Source organism: Schistocerca serialis, chromosome 2 (genome assembly GCF_023864345.2).
Source record: "Schistocerca serialis cubense isolate TAMUIC-IGC-003099 chromosome 2, iqSchSeri2.2, whole genome shotgun sequence".
In the NCBI taxonomy this organism is placed as follows: Eukaryota; Metazoa; Arthropoda; class Insecta; order Orthoptera; family Acrididae; genus Schistocerca; species Schistocerca serialis.
This window is the reverse complement of record NC_064639.1, coordinates 166137429-166165020: the sequence shown is the minus strand read 5'-3', so window position 1 is coordinate 166165020 and position 27592 is coordinate 166137429. Positions and strand designations below refer to the sequence as shown.

At 42.0% G+C, this 27592-nt stretch overlaps 1 long non-coding RNA gene across 1 annotated transcript in view; it reads right to left on the bottom strand.

Annotated features, from left to right (window-relative positions):
- LOC126456874 (uncharacterized) overlaps nucleotides 1-27592 on the bottom strand; it is a 392629-nt gene that overhangs the window by 5200 nt on the left and 359837 nt on the right. The window contains exons 2-3 of the long non-coding RNA XR_007585395.1: nucleotides 23661-23883; nucleotides 19402-19572 (exon numbers count right to left, since the gene is read on the bottom strand). This is a non-coding gene — a long non-coding RNA (uncharacterized LOC126456874). The remainder of the gene's footprint in view (nucleotides 1-19401; nucleotides 19573-23660; nucleotides 23884-27592) is intronic.

The window sequence follows — 27592 nt, the reverse complement described above, 5'->3', positions numbered from 1 at the left end:
GTATCTATAGCGTTAGAGAACTTCAAACGTATCTCGTCATTCCTTAGTACTTCCGTATCCCACTTCTTTGCGTATTGATTCTTCCTGACTAATGCCTTGAACTTCAGCCTACTCTTCATCACTACTATATTGTGATCTGAGTCTATATCTGCTCCTGGGTACGCCTTACAATCCAGTATCTGATTTCGGAATCTCTGTCTGACCATGATGTAATCTAATTGAAATCTTCCCGTATCTCCCGGCCTTTTCCAAGTATACCTCCTCCTCTTGTGATTCTCGAACAGGGTATTCACTATTACCAGCTGAAACTTGTTACAGAACTCAATTAGTCTTTCACCTCTTTCATTCCTTGCCCCAAGCCTGTATGCTCCTGTAACCTTTTCTTCTACTCCTTCCCCTACAACTGCATTCCAGTCGCCCATGACTATTAGATTTTCGTCCCCCTTTACATACTGCATTACCCTTTAAATATCCTCATACACTTTCTCTACCTGTTCATCTTCAGCTTGCGATGTCGGCATGTATACCTGAACTATCGTTGTTGGTGTTGGTCTGCTGTCGATTCTGATTAGAACAACCCGGTCACTGAACTGTTCACAGTAACACACCCTCTGCCCAACCTTCCTTTTCATAACGAATCCTACACCTGTTATACCATTTTCTGCTGCTGTTGATATTACCCGATACTCATCTGACCAGAAATCCTTGTCTTCCTTCCACTTCACTTCACTGACCCCTACTATATCTAGATTGAGCTTTTGCATTTCCCTTTTCTGATTTTCTAGTTTCCCTACCACGTTCAAGCTTCTGACATTCCACGCCCCGACTCGTAGAACATTATCCTTTCGTTGATTATTGATTGCTAATGTTACGCAGCAGTTTCTTCGTGATAACAACTTTGAAGTGATTCCTCATGCTCCCTGCTAACCTGACCTGGCTCCTAGTGACTTTTGGCTTTTTCCAACAATGAAAGACACTCTCCGTGGCCGCACATTCACCAGCTGTGCTGCTATTGCCTCAGCGATTTTCCAGTGGTCAAAACAGACTCCTAAAGAAACCTTCGCCGCTGCCATGGAATCATGGCGTCAGCGTTGTGAAAAATGTGTACGTCTGCAGGGCGATTACGTCGAGAAGTAATGCCAGTTTCATCGATTTCGGGTGAGTAGTTAATTAGAAGAAAAATCGGAGGCCTTACAACTTGAATGCACCTCGTAAGATAAGAACCACTTGTGTGTGCACTTAACAAGTTATTTATATTTCTCATGAGAAATTTTACTGATCCAATTCATCTCAACCTTTTTCCTTCTAACAGCTGTTAAATTCAAATATCTGTAATACATAACACTTGCAAGGACTACCAGGTATCATGATTAGTTTGATTGGAATGATTGTGCCCACTGACTGTGATGCCCAATCCAGGACAGAAAGAAGGTCTGCATTGGTCGTAACATCATCTATCTAGATCTACAGTGCAATAAAAATGACAGATGACGTAACAACCAATGCTGACATTTCTGACGACTACCAGATTTCCAATCATATAGTTACGTCATCTTTAAAAAAATTAAAAAAGTACATGAAAATAATAATGCGCTGCTCTATAACAATAAAGGAAGCTCCTGTATGGAAAAATATGTAAAATGAGGGAAAAGCAACCACTTACATACATCAGACTGATGCAAGGTGCTCATAAACATTATTCGTAGTACCTTTGGAGTCCTTGCTCTTTCTCTAGTGAAAGCACACAAATTCATACATACATTCACACAGACTCCTAAATGTTAACTCTTGCACTCCTGGTGAGACTGGTTATTGAGAGCACTTGCCTCAGCAGATGGTGTTTGGAAGGGAGGGGGGTAGGGGAGAATGAATGAGGCAAGGAGGAGTAGCAGTTCAGTGTGAGGCAGGTCTTTTGACAGATGACTCAGTGGCTGCACAACAAGACAAAAGAAGTTCAGAGGGGAGAATATATTAAGAGAGAGAGCGAGAGGGAGGGGGGGAGGGGGAGGACAGGGGAAAAGAGAGGAGAGGAAAGAAGAGAAAGGTGGAAATGAAGAGAGAGAGAAAGGCAGATGGGTGGGAAAGGGAGGAGGAAGAGAGAGAGAGGGGGGGATGTGCATGTGTTGGTTGGGAGGGGAGGGGGCAAGGAATGAATGGAGGAGTGGTGTGGACAAAAGATGAAAGGTAAGGTGAGGTAGCGGGAAACATGTTAGTGAAGGTTTAGACCAGAGGGATTGTGAGGGGTGCAGAATATGCTGCAGAGGCAATTCCCACCTGCATAGTTCAGAGAAACTTGCACAGGAGGAAAGCATCCAAATGGCTTGTGCAGTAAGTCAGCTATTCAAGTTATGTTGTTGTGAGCATTCTGCCTTTTCCCACCACTCTTCCTCTCCTCCCCTCTCTGCATGTAGGCATTCTCCCCACCCACTCCCCCCCCTCTCTCCTCCAGTTCATCCGCTCCCTCCCACACTTCCACCCCTCGCCCATTTTCTCTCACCTCCCTCTCGTCCTCTTCATTTCCACCTCCCTCTGCCCCCTCCCCCACCAATCAACCTCTCCCTCTCTCTTTCTCTTACATACTGTATACTCTCTGAACACCTTTCATCTTGTCGTGCAGCTCCTGAGTCACTTGTCAAAAGACCTCCATCACACTATCCTGCTAACCCATCCTTGCCTCATGTGGCCTTTCATGCCACTTCCCCACCACCCAGGCAGCTGCTCTCAATAATCAGTCCAACACTACTGCAGAGGGGCTTGTTTGAGTATCTGTGTGATTGTATGTGTGAATGTGTGTACTTTACTAGAAAAAGAGCAAGAGCTCAAAAGGTAGTGTGAACACTGTTCCCTGTTACATGTTTCTGAGTGACATATATCAGCCTACTATAGGTGAGTGGTTTCTGTTCCCTTATTTTGCGTATAATGTCATGCTGGAATATAATTCCATGCTAAAATGAGAATAGTGAAATAATGTATTTCTGAAAAATTATTGGTCAGATGTGGGGAGTGATTATATTAGTATTATGGACTGTGGCAAAAGTAACATTGCAGCAGTCTGAAAGTTGGACATTAAATATTTGTTACAAAAAACTTCACCTCACTTGAGAAGATAATAGTGAAACAGATAGTGCCGATATTAGGAGTAAACGACAAAGGATACACATGAAAAATTAAAATTTAACTGGCTTATTATGGGGCATTATATGTGTATAAATCTCATCTTTCATTGTAGGAGCAAATATGACAGCCTTTCTAAACTATAACTATGCAAATCTCCAGCATTTGTCATAGTTCTTAATGAATTTACTACAAAATTACAAAGAGGCAGAACGTCAGCCAGTATTTAGAGCAGTCAAAATTTTAGGACTTCCAATAGACACATTTAAATTGGGGGGGGGGGGGGGGGGGGGAGGGGGAACCATTCCTTGCTTTTGCGATTATCAGTTCCATGCATAGCAAGGAAATAATGCTTGCTAGGTTGAAAGTTAGAGAGGAGGGGCATGTCACTTAGACCCCAGAATGGAAGGGACACAGCTTTGTGGTGACAAGAGGAAACAAAGATAGACGGGGGAGGGGGGGGGGGGGGGGCGCTGAGACAGATTAGACAATCACTGATAATAGATAAGCAATGTATCAGCTTCAGTCTAGAGATGATATAAGAACAGATTGAGAATTATAGATAGATAGAGGAAGAGAATTAATAAGTGAAATGGATAATGCACTTAAACACTAAAAGGAAATCAGAGAAATAAAAGGGAGATAGAGACAGAGAAATTCTTTTACACTTGAATAAGCTCAGTTGCTCTTACCTTTCTGACCATTTCACAAGCAATTCTCAGAGCAGGACACAGCTCAGAAGGCGAGGTCTTCTCGCTAACAATATGAATAATTTATGGTATCATGAGAAACTGAATACTGTGTCTATAATGTTGAGTATCACAGCAGCTTTTGACACTGATTACAAAGGCAGAATTATATTCAAGCTCCTGAAGTTATCATAACTGTATGCTTTCTAATAAACAAATCTAGGTATTCAAGATGAATTTGATCAGTAAATTGAGAAAACTGCAAAACTGGCTGTGACAAGGCTTTATATTAGCCCCCTTTTATTCAGCTTTACCTTTCACTGCATAACCACGAAACATTTTACCTGAGTTGATCATTTGTGTGAAAATCTTTTAAGTACAGTGCCAGTTTCTCAGCCATACTATTGTCACTGGAAGAGACTTAAGTCATCTAACGCATGATTGGGAAAACTACAGTTTTTATGTGATATGTGTGTTCCTGCAAAACATTACCGAATAATTTGTCTGAAAACTACCTAGAACATATTGTTTGGAGGCCCACTCATGATGGAAATGTATGAGAGATAATGCCAAAAAATATACCTGATGTCTTTGAGTATGTCCCTTTTGAAACTAGTATCAGTGACCATGAGACAGTGTAGCAACTGTGATTATAGAAATTCAAGTGGCAGCCAAAAAAGATAGGAAGATTTACATGTTCACTGAACTAGGTAAAGAGGCAGTAATGTTTTGTTGGAAAGAGGAAATAAAAATAATCAAACAATGGAAAATCCAAGATGGAATATAACAATGTTATGACAGTCTTTTCGTTGTGCCTATCTGCAATTCAGCGTCTCTGCTACATAGGAAATTTTGGATGAGGACATATAGAAGTTTAAAAGAAATTGTTGGCCATACACAGGGTATATATGTATCTGCTAGAACAATTCACAATGGGAGGATCCACTCAGGTACACAGTAGCTGTAAAGAAACCTCTAAAGAAACAGTGATTACTGCATAATAAGTGTAAAACAGAGCATAGAGCTATAAATAGAGAAATGCTAAATGAAACACATTGGACTGTCAAGAGGGCAATGCATGAAGCTTTCAATAGCTACTCCCATAGAACATTAGGCACAAAATGTAGTGTCCATGTGCTAATGAGTGGCACTGGAAATGAAATTGGAGGTATCAGAGGGAAAACAGACATGATGAATTCTTTTTCAAATGTTTTTACTAAGGAAGATTCAGGAATAATGCCCCAGGTTACTACTCACACCATTCCAGAGATTTGTTACACAGATATTAATGTCAATGGCATTGAGAAATAGCTAAATCACTAAAATTAAACAAGGCTTCAGAACTTGATGGATTATCTGTGAGATTATGTACTGAATTTTTGGCATAGATGTTTGAAGTATTTGTTGCACTCTCATCACAGGAAATTCACATACACAGTCTGGCAGCAGTCTGAAGCAAAGTCCTGGGGCAGCACTCACATGTTAGTCTGTAAGGCAGTCTGCAGCAGAGTCACACAGCAACCATTCATTAGCCCAAAGACTGCTAACTGTACTCCTGCCTCACCAGTGCCCTCTTGTGTTATTGTTGTCTGTCTCTAGAGATAGTTTCATATTTACAGCATCTGTTACCAACTGGGACACACAAGAGTTAGCTCCCATTTTAATCTGAATGTACTGTAGATACTTGGAACAAAAGCTGTTTCCAGTGATTGGAAGAAAGCACAGGTGATACCTGCATGTAAGAAAGATCTCAGATGTGATCCACAAAGCTACTGTCCTCTCTCATTGACAGTCATCTGTTGTAGATATCTAGATAATATTCTGAGCTCAAAAATAATGAGGTGTATGGAAAACAATGACCTTCCCCATGCCATTCAGAATGGATTCCAGGAACATCACTCATGCAAAACCCAACTTGAACATGACATCCTGAATGCCATGGATCAACTCAAATAGATAAATGCATAGTCTTGATTTCTTAAAAGCATTTTACTCAGTAAGACACAAACATTACAAAGAGTACAAGGTTATTATAAATGATTGAAGCTTTGCACACATAGAAAAACACAAAAAGTTTTTTTTGTTGACATATTGCAAGTTCACCATATTGTGCCCCCTACTGAATCTGTAGATACAAAATCAATAATTGAGTTCATCCCATATTTAGTGTAGCATGCCCCTACCAGTATGTTCAGAGGTACTTTCGATGTGAGCTTGCAGTTGTGGTAGGTTTGTTGATAGAGTAGATGTATGCACTGAATCATTCACATAACCTCCCCCCCCCCCCCCCCCCCCTACTCCTCACCCACCCACACCCGTACACCCCGCAAAAAACCCAGATTGGCACATTTTGCCTGTTCACTGTGCTATTCACAAAAAATGTTGCTCCATCATTGAAGGTGAGTTTCTCACAATACCCACCCTCTTAATAAGCTTTTGCAACTGTGCCATAAATTCAGAGTGCCTAACTTCGTCATTGGGAGGCTTGTAGAAATTGCAAGTGGTAAGACTTCAGCTTCAATTGTTTCCTTGAGATGTTCCTAACAGTTGGCTGTGGTAAGTTCAGCTGTCCGCTTGCTGTGTTTGTCGACTTCTGTGGCTATATGCAAAACTTACCCACATGCTATGTCAAACTTTCCCACACACAGTCAACCATTTCTTCACTTGACCTGTTGATTTCCCTTAGCTGAGACGCCTTGAAGCTGTAAACTGCACGTATCATTGCCAAATGGAGTTGGCAATTGGTGGATACTTGTTGAACTTCATTCTGAAGTGTTCTTGCACTGTTATGGCAGACTGATGTGAATCCCTATCAGGCATATCATCTGTTTTCATGGCACTTTCAGCCATCTTCCCTAACTGCTCACATCTGTGCTTTTGTGGCAGAAATCTGAAGTGCCACTGCAACAATACAAAACTTTTTGAGGTTTTCTTCATGAGTATTGTGTTTTGTGACAATGCCCTCTATGTCATTGTAGGTACAGCAAATTTATGGAATCACTTCAGTCACTTATAATGACCTTATACAATTATATTTGGTATCAAATAAAATTTGTAACTGAATTGAGGATTTCTTGATAAGGGAGACACTTGTCATGTGTTATTTTGGATGGATGTTTATCAACAGAAATATAATCAGCATATTATGAGATGTAAGTTGCTAATCACCATATAGCAGAGATGCTGAGTCGCAGATACGCACGACAAAAATACTTTCACAATTACAGCTTTCAGCCATTGGCCTTCATTGACAACACACACACACACACACACACACTCTGCAAACACAACTCACACACACGACTGCAGTTTCAGGCAACAGAAACCACACTGCGAACAGCAGCACCAGTGCATGATGGGAGTGGCTACTGGGTGGGGGTAAGGAGGAGGCTGGGGTGGGGGAGGGGAGAGATAGTGTGGTAGGGGCGGTGGACAGTGAAGTCCTATAAGTTAGACGGAGGGCAGGGAAGATGTGGGAAGTAACAGAAAAGGAGATAAATAAAAAGATTGGGTGTGGTGGTGGAATGACGGCTGTGTAGTGCCTGAATGGGAACAGGGAAGGGGCTGTATGGGTGAGGACAGTGACTAACAACGAAGGTTGAGGCCAGGAGGGTTATGGGAATGTAGGATGTATTGCAGGGAAAGTTCCCACCTGCACAATTAGAAAAGATGGTGTTGGTGGGAAGGATCATTATGGCACAGACTGTGAAGCAGTAATTGAAAATGAAGGCTATCATGTTTGGCAGTGTGTTCAGCAAAAGGGTGGTCCACTTATTTCTTGGCCACAGTTTGTTTGTGGCCATTCATGCAGAAGACAGGTTGTTGGTAGTCATGCCTACATATAATGCACCACACTGGCTGCAGTTTAGCTTGTAGACCACAAGACTAGTTTCACAGGTAGCTCTTCCTTTGATGGGATAGGTGATGTTAGTGACAGGACTGGAGTAAGTGGTGGTGGGAGAATGTGTGGGACAGGTCTTGCATCTAGGTCTATTACAGCGGTGTGAGCCATAAGTCAAGGGGTTGGGAGCAGGGGTTGTGAAAGTACGGACAAGTATACTGAGCAGATTTGGAGAATGGCGGAATACTACTGTGGGAGGGGTGGGAAGGATAGTGGACAGGACATTTCTCATTTCAGGACGCAATGAGAGGTAATAGAAACCCTGGCAGAGAATATAATTCAGTTGCTCCAGTCATGGGTGGTACTGAGTTACGAGGGGAGTGCTCCTCTGTGGCCAGATGGTGGGACTTTGGGAGGTTTAGGAAGCCTGGAAAGATAAGGCACAGGAGATTTGTTCTTGTACAAGGATGGGAGTATAATTATGGTCAGTGATTGCTTCAGTGAGGCCTATGGTATATTTTGAGAGGGACTGCTCATCAGTGCAGATGCAATGACCACGGGTGGCTAGGATATGTGGAAGGGACTTCTTGCATGGAACAGGTGGGGACTGTCAAAGTGGATGTATTCTTGGTGGTTAGTTGGTTTGTTGTGGATGGAGGTACTGATGTAGCCATCTTTGGGGTGGAGGTCAAGATCTAGGAAGATGGCTTGTTGGGTTAATTAGGACTAGGTGAAGTGAATGGGGAGAAGTTGTTGAGGTTCTGGAGGAATGTGGATAGGTGTCCTCACCTTCAATCCAGATAGCAAACATGTCATCAGTGAATCTGAACCAGGTGAAGGGTTTAGGATTCTGGGTTTTTAGGAAGGATTCCTCTAGATGGCATGATTAGGTTAGTCATACAATGGTGCCATGTGTGTTATCATAGCCATACCCCGGATTCATTTGTAGGTAATGCCTTCAAAGGAGAAGTAATTGATGGTGAGAATATAGTTGGTCATGGTGACTAGGAAGAAGGTAATCCATTGGGCATTGGGAAAGGTAGAGTTCAGTAGGAGTAAGTGCATGGGCATGCATTAGGAATGATAGTGTACAGGGAGGTGGCATAAATTGTGATGATCAGGGCACCATGTAGTAAAGGATCAGGAACTGTGAAGAGTCAGTGGAGAAAATGGTTAGTATCTATTATATAGGAGGTTAGGTTCCAGGTAATAGGTGGTAGGTGTTGGTCTACGAGAGCAGAGATTCTCTCAGTGGGGGCTCAGTAACTGGCCACAATGGGGCAACCTGTGTGGTTAGGTTTATAGACTTTAGGTAGCATGTTGAAGGTAGTAGTGTGGGGAGTGGTTGGGGTGAGTAGAGAGATGGACTCTAGGTAGAGGTTCTGGGATGGGCCTAAGGATTTGAGTAGTGACTGGAGATCCTGTTGGATTACTGGAATGGGCTCACTGCGGCAAGGTTTGTAGGTGGAAGTATCTGAGAGCTGGTGGAGTCCTTCTGCTAGGTAATCCTTGCAGTTCAAAACAACAGTGGTGGAGGCTTTGTTGGCAGGTAGGATTATAAGGTCAGGATCAGTTTTTAGATGATGGACTGCGGTTCTTTCAGTGGCTGTAAGGTTAGTCTGCATGTTGGGGGATTTGGGGAATGATGGTGAGGCAAGGTTTGAGGTTAAGAAATTCTGGAAAGTTGACAGGGGGTTTGGGGGCAGTGGGGATGGATCACGGTTGGATGGAGGAGTGAACTGAGCTAGGCAAGGTTCAGTACTGGTCTTTGGTTGAGTCTGATTGGTAGGGTTGGTGGTGAAAAGTGTTTCCACTGTAGGGACCGGGAGAAGGAAAGAAGGTCTTCAACAAGTCTTGAATTTGGGTGTGGGGCAAAAGATGAGGCCTTTGGAAAGGACTGATATTTCTGTGGGGCTAAGGCTTCTGGAGGAAAGGTTCATGACTGTGTTGCAGAGCTGTTGAGATTCTATTTCCTGTGTGGTGGTGAGAGGGAGTTTCGTAGGGTGGGGTAAGTGTAGTAGGTTGTGAGACAGGGTTTGTCAGCTATGAGGGGAATGGTGGAGGTTTGGAGGTTGTTGTAGAGGTGGTGGAAAGTGGTACTCTGAGGCAGGAGGAGGAAGTAAGCAGGATGGAGTGCCTTTTGAAATGGTGTTATGCATGTTGCTCACGTTCCTGCAGGGCAAGAGTTTCAATGTGTGTTATGGGTTCCAGGAATTTGGGATTTCATAGCAGGAGAATATTGCAAATAGAGAGAAGATACTGCAAGGAGGTATGAGCTTGGTTGACATTGTGTTGCAGGGCTATGTTAGTGAGGGCTAAGGAATGGCGGAATTTGAACAGGTGGGGGGCATTGTGGAAGGAAGGTAATTTGATGGTAAGGCCATTAGGGTGGATTCCATGAGCCAAGCAACCATGTGGGACTGGAATCTGGCTAGATATAAGAAAACTTTTCTGTGTTGACGTAGATGGAAGGATCAAGGATCCATGGTGGTGGAAAAATGCGAAAAATTGTGTAGAAAAGGATGAAATGGATGAAAAAGGTGGAAACAAGATGAAATCTGAAGGAGATGACGACAGCTAAATGCGGAAAATCACTAAAATTGGTGAGAAGTCACAAGGATCAAAGTAAGGAATAACTCATAAAAGATATATATTACAGTGGGTATCAGGTCTGAGTGAGGATAAGTGTGAAAAAGGGGGACGGCAGATGTGACTGAATGGTGGAATTAGTGGATGTGAGCTGGGATGGAATGGATAAAATGTGGGGAGGGTGGGGAGGGGTTTGTAGGATGAGATACAGTATCATGTGGCACCAGAAAGGTGCAGGAGTTAACATGAAAAAATATGGGAAATGACGCAGGGAGAGTCATCAACTTCAAAGTATAAGATTAATTATTTTGGCGGGAGTAACATGGGACATAAGATGCTGTACAAACAATCAGTGCGGCCTTGTAGTGGTCTGTTGTGTTTAGCCGAGACAGTTGATACGGTGTGGTTCGTAACTAGAGCATGCAGTGTGGTTTGTAAGGCAACAACAGAAACACAGGAAAGAAGAGAAATAGGATGGATATTAAATATAGTGATGCAAAATAAAATAGTAACAAAGGAGGACAGCACTGGGTTAGGATCAAAGAAAAGTCGTCAGGCAAAAATCAAACCATGGAAAATCCAGGATTGAATGTAACTGTATTATGAGAAGGAAAGCTGCTACTCACCATATAGCGGAGATGCTGAGTGGCAGATAGGCACAAAAAAATACTTTCACAATTAAAGCTTTTGGTCACTGGCCTTCGTCAACACACACACACACACACACACACACACACACACACACTCAGATGCAACTCGCACACATGCATATATGTGTCTATCCAACCCCTGCTTCGACAGTGGCCACCCATTCCATACCAAAAAGTCCCTTCTGTACAGCCTAGCCACCCGTGGTCATCGCATCTGAAGTGACGAGCAGTCCCTCTCAAAATGTACTGAGGGTCTGACTGAAGCCTTCACTGACCGTAATTATTGTCCCAAACTTGTACAAAAACAAATCTCCCATGCCTTATCTTTCCAGTCTCCCACCACCTCCCAAAGTCCACCGTCTGGCCTCAGAGGAGCACCCCCTCATACCTCAGTACCACCCAGGGTTGGAGCAACTGATTTACATTCTCTGACAGGGTTTCAATTACCTCTCATCGTGCCCTAAATGAGAAATGTCCTGCCCACTATCCTTCCCACCCCTCGCACAGTGGTATTCCACTGTCCACCGAACCTACACAGTATACTCATCCATCCTTACACAACCCCTGCTCGCAATCCCTTACCTCATGGCTCATACCCCTGTAATAGATCTTGTAGCGAACTTGATAAATTATTTTGTGACATCAGACACCATGAAAATTACCGATCAGGTCACCCCACTTTGGCTGTCATATATGAAATGGCGAGCAGATGACTGATGAGATTGTCCCACGTTAGGAGCCAACAATTAACTGATACCTATAATTAAATGAAATCAAAAACAAATGGTATGAAACTAGGGTATTCATGTATGGATGTAAAAGATTGCTTATATGATCAAACCATGAAAGAAATGTATTTATTTTTGTGCTGTTTACACAAACCAAAACAAAATTACAAATCCCAGGGCTGATTTGACTGGGCATGGACACAGTTATTAGGGGGAAGGAGGAGGGAACAAATCATCTCACCATTCTTCATTATCAATTTTTGTACACTGCTGTCAACAGTAGGCACTGCATCGGTACTGCACGTCACCTTGGAGCTGTGCTGTGCAAGTCAGCTGCACTCATCAGCAACTGCAGTGATGCAGTGGGTCCCAGGTACGATCTCCATGTTGTCTGCCCATTATTGGTTGTGTGGCAGAAGCTGTGCTATCACAGTGTTGCAAGGCAGATGTTGGGGATGGATGGAGGAGCGCCCATGTCATCTTGCTTCCGTGGTGCCTCCCATGACTCCCCTCTTGCTTCTCATCCATCTCTCAGCTCAACTCTTCTTTGAAATATTCTTCCTTTCAGTGCTGTCATTGGCGGGGGGAAGTTTCAGTGCAGCCCAATGACAGATCGCCGTTTCATCGCCATGCCTCTCTGTGTGGGATGGAAATTTCCTACCTGACCTGGGCTGACATGTACCTTAAGAACTGGCATCTTTCTCTTGATTCATATTCTTAAGATGTTTTCCAGCATTCTGAGGCTGTTGGGAGAGCAGCTACACAACACTTCTTTATAACCACTCTCTCTGCGTGAGGCATGGGCAGATTCATGTTTGGGCTCCGTCTCAAAAACTGCTGGCGTCTGTGATTTATGAGGAATGTTCTCACTATTGAGAAAAACATATTCTGAAGAACGCTGACTTCTTTCACAAGTCTCCATGCACCAATGCCCTGTGGTTTGTGTACGCTCCTCAAGTGCCCATGGGTTGGTGGACCCGTCGGCACATTCCTGCATTCTAAGGCAGGTAAAATGACTGCCACCAGGCCAGAAGAACTCAGATGTTTCCGTGCATAACGTTCTTAGCATTCCATCCTAATGGCTGCAGGTGTCCATCAGTTCTCGGCATGCTTCTCCCCTTCGGCCGCTCACGGCGCGTTAGCAAAAGTGACCACACTTGGACATATTACACAGCTCCTTGTCATGACTCTTAAACTTCTGATACAGAAGCTTGAAAGACGAGGCAAAGTGGCCCATCTATGTTCACTTGACCTGACACACACACACTTCTAAAGAAAAATGAAATCTTCACTCTCTACCTGTGAAATCAGTCATGTGGTCTACAAGCTAAGCTGCAACCACTGTGCTACATTCTATGTAGGCATGACAACCAAAAAGCTGTCTGTCCACATGAATGGTTACCGATAAACTGTGAACAAGAATCAAGTTGACCACCCTGTTACTGAACATGTTCCCAAATATGATATTCTTCATTTCAATGACTGCTTCATAGCCTGTGCCATATGGATCCTTCTCACCAAACTCAGCTTTTCTGAATTGCGCAGGTGGGAACTTTGACTATCCTCACCCATCCAGCTCCTTCCCTGTTCCCATTCAGGCACTACACAGCTGTAATTCCACCACCACACACAATCTTTTTATGTCTCTCTTTTGCCACTACTTCCCACATCTTCCCTGCCCTCTGTCTAACTTGGCAACACTTCACTGTCCAACACCCCTACCATACTATCTCTCCCCTCCCGCACCCCAGCCTTCTCATTACCCCCACCCAATCACTACTCCCATCATGCACTGGTGCTGCTGTTCGCAGTGTGGTTTCTGTTGCCTGAAGCTGCAGTTGTGTGTGTGAGTTGCATTTGTGTGAGTGTGTGTGTGCGCGCGCGTATGTGTGTATATTGTTGATGAAGGCCAATGGCTGAAAGCTTTAATTGTGAAAGTCTTTTTGCTGTGCGTATCTGCGACTCTGCATCTCCGCTACATGGTGAGTAGCAACTTCCCTTCTCATAATACTGTTATATTCAATCCTGGATTTTTGATTGTTTGAAGTAGAATCAGCTTCAGGCATGCTGCAGGGAAGTGTGTTGGTACCCTTTTTGTTCATGTTGTGTATTAATGACCTGTCTGGCAATAGTAACATAAAACTTATGCAGCTGATGCAGTCATCTGTAATGAATTCTATCAGAAAAGAGACACATGTATTTAGTCACAATTGCATATGTTATGAAAGTGATGCAAAGATGACAACTTGTTTTAATTGTTCAGAATTGTAAAATAGTGCTCTTAAAAAAAGTGATATCCTATGATTCCAATATTAAAGAGGCTCAATTACAATCAATTAGGTGATACAAATATTGGGTGTAATAATTTGTAAGGTTATGAAATAGAATTATCACATAGATTAAATTCTATGTAAGGCCAGTGCCAGACTTTGGTTATTTGATAGGATACTGAGAAAATGCAGTCTGTCTACAAAAGAGACTGATTATAGTCACTCATGCATAGTATAGGGTTCCAGTCTAAGACCTCTATGGTAATTGTGCTGAGCAGGGTGGAGTGAGGAGGCTCTTTTCATGGTCGAGAACATCAAGAAAACATTACTCACAGTGAAACATTTATCAATCAAAAATACAGCTCAATCAGGTGAGTGGTGTGCAGACAAGTCAACTGTAGTGGGTTTGTATTGCTTAGCAGTAGTTGCTGTGTCAGTGGAAGGCTTGTGTGACTTTCAATGCACTGTGTCAGACAGCAGCCTGTGCCAGGTGATCCCAAAGGTGCTCACATTGAGGACGTGTGCCCAGGACAATCACCTTCCAGCCCAGCCTTTAGTATTTGTTGTCATGTAGAGTTCGGCCTGCAATCTCCAGTTAGGAGGCAGGTGGCAGCAGCATCAGTGTCAGCTGTAGGAGTGGGTGAACAGCAGCAGTGACTCTCTTTCACATTGACAGATGGTGTGCAGCTTCTTCACCATGCTGCTCAAGCTTTTAGTAGGTCAGCAGCATGATGGCAGTCACTGCACACCTTCAGTGATGACTGGGAAGGTGGCACTGCAGCTTGCTGTAGCAAAGTCCTTCCAGCGAGACTTGAGACTCCGTAGATGTTTATAGACAGTTAGGTTGCAAAGAGTCAACTGATGTAGCCTCCCCTGTACCGTGAGGCAGCTGCAGCTGAGAGTGAGAATAAGAAAGGTGTATTATTTGTGCTGGCGCTTTGTGTATGCTCTGCTGCAGTCGGGGGTAGGACCAACATCATGTATGCTAGTTTTCTCATGTGGACAGCTCTCCTAATGGCTTCAGACTTTTATAACTTTGTCTTTCATACATTCATTTCTGCTTCAACAGTGGCTGAATATTTTCTATCGTGTTATAACTGGGCTTTCTTGTGACACTATGCTCTGTCCCCAGTACGATGCTACTCGTCTGTTGCCATGATGTCATGGTGGTTCTCTTGTGGACAGGTGTGCTTGGCCAGTCTCACTTGTCGCAGTCGCTTCGCTGTTCACCTTGGCTTGCTCAGCATTTTTTCCTAGCTAGCGGTTTGCCAATTATTGACTGAGGCGGCTTACTTCTGGTGTCACCAATGAATAACTTAAATTGGAACTGTTGTGTCTGACTTCTTGGACACTTGGGGTCGCTATTAATAATTCAGTTAATTAGAACACTCTGAATATGTATTACTTTATCAACTACAACAAAACTTATGTTTGCTCACCAGGCTCAGGGGTAACTATGAGACTGCACACATGGACTTGCGGTTCGGGACACACTAAATGAGCCATCATTGCTGAGTGGCAAATTCATACAATTCAGAACAGCCATACTGTGGTTTCAATACAGTCAATAGAAAACACAAGTTCATAGACACTTGTTGATATAATGCTGATAGAGTTGGCACATAGGCACAGTTCACGGGAGTTGGAAGTCTCTTCACTCCTCGACAGTTGGCACAAGCTCTGTCATGGCAACTAGGCAGCACAACAATGTTACTCTGACAGGAACTTCCTAGAAGTGGGCAAGATGTGACTGCAAACAAAATTGCAGTCCTGGCTTCTGGTGACGCTATTTCCATACAGAGGCACAGCAGTGGTGCCTTGGAAATACGGAAGGCATGGCTTCCTCCTAGCTCCTCATCAATGCCTCGTGTTACCACTTTGGTGTGCAGTATCTCTGTGGTGGTCAATAATTCTTGTGCCAATGTTAGTAGTTGATGGCACTGCATTCCCCCTCCCCTCCCAAACATCTGTCCCAACGTTAGATATGAAGATGGGACATGACAGCAGGGGGGACCACCAATGCAATTCCGGAAGTAGGTGCAGACAAGATGACAGGCCATTAGAGATGATATCTGAGTCCTCCAGGGCATCCAACTGAGTTACTGGGTACGAATCTGATATAGCTGTGTCATGGGCTGCCAGCATGACTGTGATGTTGGTGGCAGCACAAGATCAACGTCCATGGGCGTCTCCCACTGTAGAGATAACAGTGCTGCCAGAAGCAATGACTGCAACTGTGACATTGGCTGCTGCATGTCCTGGCTGTATGCTGAATCTGTGAACGGAAAGGGAGTGGCAGAATCTCCCAAGTGGATTGGCTGAAGCTGGGTCTGATGCTGCCTCTTCAACCCTGTCACACTGTGGATGATGTAAACACATGAAAGATCGCTGCTCATCAAGGCTGAAATTGTAACTCAGAAGGAGGGTCATAAGGTCTCTGCAGCAGACATAGCAAATGGAGCAGAGTCCTGTGGCATCAATCATGCAGGAGCTCTGCTGGTGAACTGTGACTTATTATCTGACACTATCATCTCAGGTTAGCATTCAGTGCAGAAGATCGACGTAAGAGATGATACTGTGCTGACTGATGTAATAGATTTCAGAATGATGAAGGGGCACTTGTTACATGTACTGACAACCAATAGCTCAACAGAATCTATAAGCAGGCATTGCCAAAGTCCATCAGAATGTGGGCACTCAAAGTACTGTTGATGGGGGACCAGATTGATACTCTGCACACATGGCCTCTGTTTGTGCAGCCATTCCTGGTCAAGTACAAAGGCACTTCTCCAACTGCTTTGTGTGTGCAATATCCCAATGTTGTTAGTGCAAGAACCGAAGAACTTCCTACTGAGGGGCCATGACACTTGCATTGCCTTTTTTGGTGTGCATCAAGAGAACATTCATCTATGCAGAGATGGCACACTGATGAGCAAAGTAGCAGTGAACCACCGGGTGGTGGATCTCCTTCAGACTCTGCAGCCACCCACAACAAAGGAACTTGAGCACCATCTGCAGTGCCACGTCCGATGCTGTTTCCTGCACCACACAGTGAAAGGTGACCAGAAAATCTTCCAAAAGCCAGATTTCTTCTGAATCATGTGATGACAGGAGTCCTCAGAGGGGTCAAATGCAATATTGGAGCTAAAAGGAAGCCTTGAAAGGAGGTCACTGTTGGAGTCTTTGACAGTGGGCTGAAATGCCAAATTGTACCGATAATTGGACAAGAGAAGGGCCCACCTTTGCATCTTCTGCACTATATGAGCTGGGAGGACCTGAACAGAGCCATCAGTGGTCTTTGTTCTGTAACTAGAAATAAGTGTTGGCTGTGTAGGTACTGATGGAAGTGTGTGACCTCATAAAGGATAGCCAACACCTTCTTTTCAAGTTGGCTGTAGTTGCATTGGGCCTTGATTAATGTCTTTGACACAAACACAGTTGGCCTGTCATTGGAGCCCACTCGGTGTGACAACATTGCACCACTGCTGTAAATAAGGCATCTCATGCAAGAATGACAGGTTTGCTGGGATCAAAGTGAGCAAACACTGATCACTTAGTATACATCTATCAGCTGCTGGAAAATGGACTGACATTCAGCTGACCATATGAATGAAATACCCTTGTGATGCAACCGACTTAGAGTTGCCATCATCTGAGTGGCATTTGGGGTAAAATGGATGTAATAGGTTAGCTTTCCCATTACAGCTTGAAATTCTGATACATTGGTTGGCACAGGTAAATCAGGAATGGCCACTAAGTGTGACTGTGATGGATGGATGCCGTGCGCATTAATCACGTGACCCAGATACTTAATTTCAGTGAAAAAGAAGGAACACTTAGAATGGTTCAATGTCAGTCTCGCTGTGGACAACATCTGAAACAATGCCTCTAAATTTTATAAGTGTTCTACAAGCATACAACTAGAGACTGCTATAGCATCTAAACAGTTAGGACAAGAAGATACTTGCATCGTCAATTGGTCAAGGTACCTTTGGAAAGTAGCTGGGGCAGAAGTGCTTCTGAATGGAAGTTGCAGAAACTGGCATAATTGCTTGTGTGTGTTGATCACAAAAATCTTCTTTGACTCTTCATCTAAAGGCAGTTGCAAGTAGGCCTCCAGGAGATCAATTTTTGAAAAGAAATAACCATGACGTAATTTGTCTATCCTGTTGTTAGGGTGGGACAGTGGAAGAGAATCAACAACATTTTATTGGTTGACAGTGGATTTGAAATCTGCAGAGTCTCCACCTGCTTGACTGTTTAGCTAGGACTGCCAGGGTGATCCCCATTGGCTGGCTGACACTGGTTTGATGACATCACTGTCCTGCAACCATGGCAACTCTGTGGTGGCCCGGTCCCCTAATGCGTAAGGGTCAGTATGAGCACAAAAAAACTTGGGCTGCATATTGTCTTTCACTGACAAGTGGGCCTTGAACCCTTTTGTCTTGTCTAAACTACCATAGAACAGAATTGCACTTGTCAGATAATGCATTAATATTGGCCAGAAAAACAGATGGATTAATTTGTAACACCTTTCTATGAACTGACAGACCAAAAAGGTCAAAACTATCTATGCCAAAACTAGACTTGCAGGAGTACAACACACAAAATAACACTGTTTTAGTAGTACCGTGGTACTGCGCACTGCAAAGCCCTGGAATAGGTTGTTCATTGTATGCTGACAATGGGTTAAGTGATTGAGCTATGTGATTGCTGAAGCTGTGCACTGCCTAACCATTCATACATAGTGTAGTTGAACAGTAGCACCAGTATCTAACTGGAAATTAAGATACTTGTTGAACACACACTACTGAATGTACAACATATTGGATTGGTGATTGATAAGTTCAGAGTTTGTATCCTGGGAATCTGGCAAAATAACAACAGGATCGGTGGACTGCTGTGCAGCAGACACAATATAGGCATCATTAGAATCACTGTCTGACTTGGAATTTGAAAGCTGCCTAACACCATCTGTACTTAAGCATAGCAACTGTATGCGGCCTTGTTTGCCACATGGGAAATCCTTGACCTTGCAGCATGGGCACTTTGTCCTATCTTGTATTCGAAAGTGAAGACAAGACTTGTGAAGGCTGTGCTGCAGTTAATTGAAAATCAAGTCCTGTGACTCAGTATTTGACAATACTGTACTGAGGTCAGAGTTTGGATGTTTTGTTATGGGAGCATGAATACGGGTATCAGACTTGTTCTGAGTACCCATGTTGCTCATCATGACATCACTGTAACTTAACCCTCATGTACACTGAAAGTGACGTTGCCTAGTAAGGCCATGAAGTGTTGATACCCATTGTTTGAAGGATTGTCCTGGCTGCTGTTTTAATCTGAAAAACTTGTGATAAGCAGTTGCTACATGCACTTGTGATTTAAAATGATTTGACAATTTAGCATCTAACTCGTCATAGGGGACCTCAAGAGGTTGGTGATCTGAAAACAGTTTTGTTGCCAACCAGAATACATCCAAGTTTACAATGGAGAGAAAATGGTAAATATGTTGGTTACCTGTTATGCTGTAGGTGCTGAAATAAGCCATCAGATGTGCAACATATCAGCCTAGTCTTCACTTTGCCTCATAAACTCTCTGAATTTAGGTGCTTGAACTGTTTGTTGAGTTGTTTCCAATTGAACAGGCTGGGGTGGCAGTCATCATGCTGCTGTAATTTCTTGCAGTGCCTGTAATAGATGTCCAGTCCTTTGTCCCCGCAATTTTATACCTTGCATTAAAGACACATCCAGAAGGGACATCATGAACAGTCAGTATACATTGGTTGGAACATAAATAGTGGCAACACTGCTGTGGAGACACTATGCAATGGAATCTACTTTTGTCACTGATAGCACACGTTGTTGACATACATACCTTACCACCGAGCAAATGGACTCGCCCGTCCCATGTCACCGGTGTGCGTGCAATTGAGGGAAACACTGTCACTTGTGAGCGAGTGGTCTTATGTAACAGTGTCACTATGTTTTTGAAACAGGAACAATGGAGCTAGATCAAGATTGAATGTGCCAGAGGTCATATGCATGACAGTGTCATCATGCATTGCCATACAGAATAGTGGTACGTTGGGTAAAGGTCTTAAACGAAGGTCGGCAAACTGTGGCAGGCATGCATTGGGCAGGCTGTCCTAGCGTCTCTGAAGAAGAACTGCATGCTGTTGCCGCGATAGTGGACAGTGATTGACTCTATACAATTCGTGAGCTCTCTCACAAAACCAGATTAATGCATCCGACAGTGTTTTGCATCCTGAAGGAATGCTTGGGCACCTGAAAAATTGCATCACAATGGATTCCGCATGACTTGACGGAAATGCAGAAATGGAGCATTATGACGAGTTGGAGCTCTATGAGCGCAAAGGAGAGGCTTTCTTACGCCATATCATAACACTGGATGAGACACAGGCCTCATTGTATGAGCCAAAACTGAAATGCCAATCCAACGAATGGCGTCATTATGGGTTGCCGTGAAAGTTGAAAGAGTGTCAGAGCCCCAGTATGGTGAAAGTTATGGTGAGTCTCGTGTATGACTGTGATGGTGTTATCATAACCCATTATGTTCCTCCATGACAGACAGTCAATGCACAGAATTGCTGTTCATTTTTGGAGCTTCACCTGTGACCAGCTTTGCAAAAGAAGTGGTGACACTTTCTGTGCAACCCACCCATCATTTTGCTCGACAATGTGTTGGTGCATACAGTGCAAGCTGTGGCTGCTCTGTTTGGTCGATGGGACTGAGAAGTACTGTACCATCCACCATACTCCCCAGACTAAAGTCCTTGTGACTTTGATTTGATTTTGAAGCTGAAGGAACCATTTCGTGGCATTTACTTCAGAACTGTTGCAGAAATTCGACATGCAGTAGGCCTCTCCATTTGCACTATTGACAGAGCATGCCCTGCTAATGGTATACTGTGCCTTCCACATCGCTGGCAAAGGGTTCTACACAATGCTGGTGACTACTTTGAAGGACAGTGACAGGTGCAAATATGTCACTCTTATGTATCAGTTGTGAATAAATAGTTGCCACTATTTAAGTTCTAACCCTCATAACAACACACACAAACAGAAAAATAGCACTGCTGCAAGAGAGAGTTTGTTACACAATATGCTGCAATGACCTAATTTCAAGCTCTATCCTTGGTGTCATTTTACTTGTTGTGTCTGACCTCTTGGACACTGAGGTATCAAGTAATAATTCAGCTAATTAGAACTCTGTGAATAATTTGTACTTTATTAATTACAACAAAACTTACATTTTGCTTCCTAGACTCAGCTGTAGGTATGAGACTGCACATGAAGATTTGTTGATCAGAACTCACTAAATGAGCCTTAATTACTGAGTGGCGAATTATAGAAGTTCAGAACGGCCATACTGTGGCTTCACTACAGTCACTAGAAAACACAAATCATAGACACTTGTTGACACTGTTCGAATAGTGTTGGCACATAAGCACAGTTCACAGGAGTTGGAAGTCTCTTCACTCCCCGATGGTTGTCACAAACTGTGTCACAGCAACTTGGATGCACAACAGCATTACTCTGATAGGAACTTCCTAGAAGTGGGCAGGATCTGACCTCAAACAGAACTGCCTTCCTGGCCTCTGGTGACATATTTCAGGACAGAGACATTGTGGTGATGCTTCAGAACTACAAGAGGCACAGCTTCTTCCTAGCATCTCATTGGTGACTCGTGATACCAGTTTGGTGTGCAGTATCTCTGTGGTGCTCAATACTTCTTGCACTGCTCTTGATACTCAAAAACATTGCGGGAACAGTCTCATAGATAATTTTATGGGTAAAGCAAACCAAAGACGGAGATTTAAATCATTAACTTTCTCATCTGATTGCGAAAATATTCTATTGACACCCAACTACTTAGGAATGAATGATAATTGTGATAAAATAAGAGAAATCAGAACTCACATAGAAAAATTCAAGTGCTCCTTTTTCCTCTGTGACATTGATAAGTGAAATGGTAGAGAAAGAGCTTGAAGATGGTTTGATAAACCCTCTGCCAGGCACTTAACTGTGAATTGCAGAGTAATTGTGTAGATGTAACAAATGTTAGCTTGCAAGACTATTCCTGGGTGAAATACTTTTCCTTCCTTTCAAAAAATTCACTTCAAATATTTCTACTTAGAGTATCTCTGAAATGGTCTTATCATCCACATTTTACAGTAACATTTAAAAATAATTTAATTTTTCTTCTACACTCACTGAACTGAATCACTTGATATCATGGATTGAGCTTCATTTCTTATATTCTATGTCCAAACTCATCGAGTTTGATCTTTATTGTACCTTGATCTTTATTGAAGCTATTTCTTACTCACTGATACAAATTATATTTAATTACAAATTTATCTAACATCTTACACATACTCTCTTACTTTTTCTTAACTTTATTTGTGAACCAACCAATGGATATCTGTTGCACAGCTAATCTGACTAATGTATTGACTTCCCCTAGATTACACAAATCACAATCAGAACTATTACAACACTGATGATGTCACACTTACAGATGTGATACTATGATGTTGCCTATCATGATATTCCTATATGTGCCAGAGCATTCACTCTGCTGTATTTCCCTCTTTCTGTTTTACTACGTAGGACGCATGGGTTTAGAGTATTATTCAGGAAGGTTAAAAGTTTTGGATAGGCACAATTTCTAGCAGCTTCTCAGGTCAGTACAATGTAGGTTGTGTTTACTTAGGTGTGTTTGTACCAGGATTATACCTGGTAGATGGTAAATGAAATGTCATGTTTGCTATGTCACAAGCCATACTATTTATTAATACTACATTGTTCTGTAATTCCATTCTAGCCATGCCCTTTGGTTTTCCATGATTGTAAGAATTTACATTTACCATTTCTGGCAATAATAATATATATAGTGAGACGGAAGGATTCATGATTGCAATACAGGATCAAACAATAAACACCAGATATTACAGCAAGCATATTATTAAAGATCCCAATACCACAACAGATAAACGCAGACTTTGCAAACAACAAATAGAAACAGTAGATCACATAACAAGCGGATGTACAATACTAGCAAATACAGAATACCTCAGAAGACATGGCAATGTAGCAAAAATAATACATCAACAGCTTGCCTTACAACATAAACTAATAAAACAACACATTCCCACGTACAAGTATGCACCACAAAGTGTACTGGAGAATGATGAAAACAAATTATACTGGAACAGAACCATTAGAACAGATAAAACAACACCACATAACAAACCTGACATCATACTCACCAATAAAAAGAAGAAATTAACACAGCTAATCTAAATATCCATACCCAATACAACAAATATACAAAAGAAAACAGGAGAAAAAATTGAAAAATACATCCAACTGGCTGAGGAAGTCAAGGACATGTGGCATCAGGATAAAGTTGACATTATACCAATTATACTATGAACTACAGGAGTCATACCACACAATATTCACCAGTACATCAACGCAATACAGCTACATCCAAACTTATATATACAACTACAGAAATCTGTAATTATTTATATATGTTCAATTACCCAAAAGTTCCTAAATGCAATGTAACATACACCGTACAGTTAAAAGGAAGTCACGCTTGATCAAGGTCTGCGTCACTTTCCATTTTTAATCAGACATAACGTCTGAGAAAGGAAAGAAATAATAATAAATGAGTAGACCCAATGTGTGCCTGCTCTCTGGAAATGTGGCTGCAGCATTAACACTTCCATTTAACATTCACTCACTTCAGCTTGTCTGAGGATGACCTTTACTTTGCATATTCATATGCCAATTTGTATCATTGTACTCAGGTGGATCATAATGCTTTTCATCTGACATCCCCGTAAGTCTTCAAGCAATATCAGGGTCTAGCTTCTCTTTGCTCTGTAATTCCTTAGTTTGTACCTGTACCCATTTCTTTGCAGCTTCCCACTTCATTCCTCCAGGATCCATTTTGCATTTTGCCACCTGCGGAAAGGAACCGTTATCATTACTTCTCCCTCCAGCAAAAGATGAGGTTAACTGGACAAAACTACAGAACCCTCATATACAGAAGTAATATTGAGTCTATTCGTGAACAGAAGTTATGAACTAAGAATGAAAAGTAAATAAACATCCCAAACATGCTGTGAATAGAACAACAACAAGAAGTCATAAAACCCCTATTTATCCTAGATAAAAGAAACACAGTGAAATATAACAAAACAGTAGTCTGAAATGCTATCAATGTTGTTGAAGTGCATAATACGTTTCAGACATACTTCACTTGCAAGTCGTCTTTCGCATCCTAGATTTCATATTCCTCACTGGAGATGGTGATGGTACTTATGGCAAGGAATCCACAGGTCTCTTGAATAACTTAATTTGCCCCACATGAATAATCCAAGCATTTTGTCCTCTATATCTTAATGTTGACAGGTGATGTCATTTCCATGATTTGGTACAATCTGTAGTATCAAGTCATGAATTTCTGTGTTTTACCCTTAGGTGTGTGTGGGTTTGTCACCAGTATCCACTGGCCAACCCAATATTGTGACAATTTCTTCACACTTTGTCCTATCTGCTCCTGGTGCTTTAAAGCTGTTGATTTTGCTCATTTCTCTTGTTGTCAAACATTTTGCAACCATTTTGCAAATTTTTTCACAGCATCAGTTCCAAGTTTTAGTTTAATCACTTGGAAAGGCGAAAGCATTTGTCCCCTATGTATTATCTTGTATGGTGAACGGCATGTGGCTTGTGGAATTGTATGCATTGGTCACACAACTAAGGAACACACCCCAGTTTTCATGATTACTATTACAGGGTGTATACACTCCAGGAGAACTGGGAAATCTGGGAAAAACCCGGGAATTTTTTTATCCAGGAAAAACGAATTTTCTAGAATTCCACAAATTTTCATCATTTTAGTGTTTGGTTAAGTTTTTAATTTTGACTGGTAAAAACTGATAAACAGCAAAATGTGTCAAAGACCTTACGATAAAGACTATGGAATACTTCATAAGAGCAAATTGCTTCTGATGAGTGTGATGTCACAACTGTTTACATTAAGTTCATTTTGAGCAGTTGCCAGTGGGGTCGTATGCATTCGCAGTTGAGCTGCGTGTGTACAGTGCCTTCTCCCACTTCTGGCTACTTGAAGTGTGGCTGCAGCAGTAGCAAGAAGCAGTCATGCTACACAGAATAATTTTTCTGGCATGGGTTTTAATGGGGAGGGGACAATGCCCTGTGTGTACGTTTAGTGATTTTGCTGTTTCCTGATGTGCTGTTTCTTCTTCTTTTACAGTTCACATGTCAAATGAAAACAAAATGGATTTCTGTGGGTGGGAGCTATCAAGTGAATTAAAATACATTCACATAATTATGGAAGGCTGTTGTTAGTTTCAGTTTTCTAATTTGATTTTATTTCCACATTTTCGGCAGTCAAGCATTAATTGTCTTGCACAACACTGAAGTTATTTTTGTTGGTTTGCTAAATAAATTTAACTTTTACTACTCTTTTCTGCAAATGAAGTCAATTTATAAGAAACAAAGTGTTTCATGCAACACTGTTGACTAGTTTCAACTGTTCACTGAATTTCAAGTGCACATGTTCATCTTCTGGCACCTATGGCATTATGCCATAACAAAGAATCAAACATGAGACAATACAGTACTGGTACTCCAAGAAAATTTGCATCCTGAAAAGCACACTGAAAAGCTTAATATGTTGTGGCCTACTTCATTGTGAATCTGGACATATGAATCTCTCCTTGAAGCCGAATTATGCACTTTAGTATGGTTTACGAAATTCCTATGCTCTTGGAGTATCCTCTGATGTCCTCTTTCTTTTATAATGTCATGTAAGATCTCTTAATGCTACATGTGTACAAATATGTGTGCTTCCTACATCATCATAGCTGCCCACATGCTGTAATGTCTATTTTCTGGTGCTCTCTGGCAGCTGCTGAAATGAACTCATGTCTTAGAGGTCGTGGGAAAATATTGCGAATGGTTCTTCAAAAAGCGTTATTTTCAGAAGAAATTTTCTTTTATGCAAGATGAACTATGTTATGTGTGATAGTGTGCAATGAATTTCTGAAGTCACAGAGCATTTCACTATCATTTAAGACTTAAAACTTTCAGGATGAAGCACTTAGAATAATTTTGATCTCAGAAGACCAGACATCAATGTCATTGTTTAAAATTTTATTGGTACATTTGTGTGATGTATCTTAAAGTGCAACACACACTAAAAGTACCAATGTTACTTGTGAAAGCTTGTCTTTTCTTGTAGCTTATTAATCTTCAAGACCAGTATTATATGTGAAAACTTAGCTTTTCTTGTAGCTATATTATGTACATTAACTTAAAGCATTAACTTTTCATATTTTTGTGTTCACACTACTTAACAGTGATACTGCTGTTAGCTTACTACATCATGTGTCCTATGCTCTGAATGTCAGCTGTGATTGGCTGATGAGATCACATGATATGAGCTATGATTGGCCTACAATAGCGCATTGCAATCTCTGTTTCAGTGCTTTGGAAACTAACGTGCTGTGTTTGGTGGAATTCGAATTTTGGCTTACAATAGCGCATTGCAATCTCTGTTTCAATGCTTCAGAAACTAACGTGCTGTATTCGGTGGAATTCAAGTTTATACTTTCGTAATATGAAAATATGCAGTGTACATGTTGCTGCACATCAAGGATCTTTCCAAAACACCTTTTTTTCCCCCTCTCCTTGCCAAGTTTCGTTTTGTGAAGCGCCAGGAAGTTCTTGCTGGTGTACAAAACCTTTACCATTCAAAGGATTGATGTTTTTACAGCTCAGATGGGAAGTACATTGTCTATTATCATGGAAAAAGTGCATTTTCACATTGGAAAAAGTGTATTTTCATGTGGGAAAAAGTGCTTTTTTAACTGGGAGATCCAGGAACACTCCTGGACTTTTTTTCTTGTCTGTGTATACACCCTGTATTAAGATCATAGCTCAATATCATCAAAATTGTACAGTGAACTCATCCTGTTCTCTCATCGGCTTGAGGATGGAAGGGGCTTGTCCACAACTTGCAGATGTGGAAAAGAGTACACAATTGCTTCATCAGGTATTACATAAAATTAGTGCCCTAATCTGTGATTATGGTATGTAGGACACCAAATGTGTGAAACCAATTGTTCACCATTGTTTGGGCAACTGTACTTGCGTATTTGACAGGGAGTGCAATCATCATGATATATCATGAGAAAAGGTCTATTATGGTCAATGTGTATATATTTGCTGTTGGTGTCCTATTAAGAGGACCTAAAATATCCATTCCCAGCAATTGAAACAGTTGAGATAACTGGTAGTCTTTGTAATGGAATCGGTTAGTGGCTGAGATGAGCCCATTGCATACATAGTACACTGTTTCTGATATATTGATCGACATCTCCTTTTGTTGTCCTCCACCACAATTTCTCGAAAGCGCATCTAACAGTTGTGTTTCGCCCACTGTGGCCTGACAACACCTGGACATGTACTTGTTTCAAAACTTCATCATCCTGCATAATAACCCATCATAGTTGATGAACTGTCATTGCTACTTGAATATTTGACCATCTACATCACCTGACTGGGCCTTTTACCACTCAACAATGCTTCTGCCCAGTGCTTGCAGAGCAGCAATTTTGGCATACAATCTGTTTTGATGTGCCTC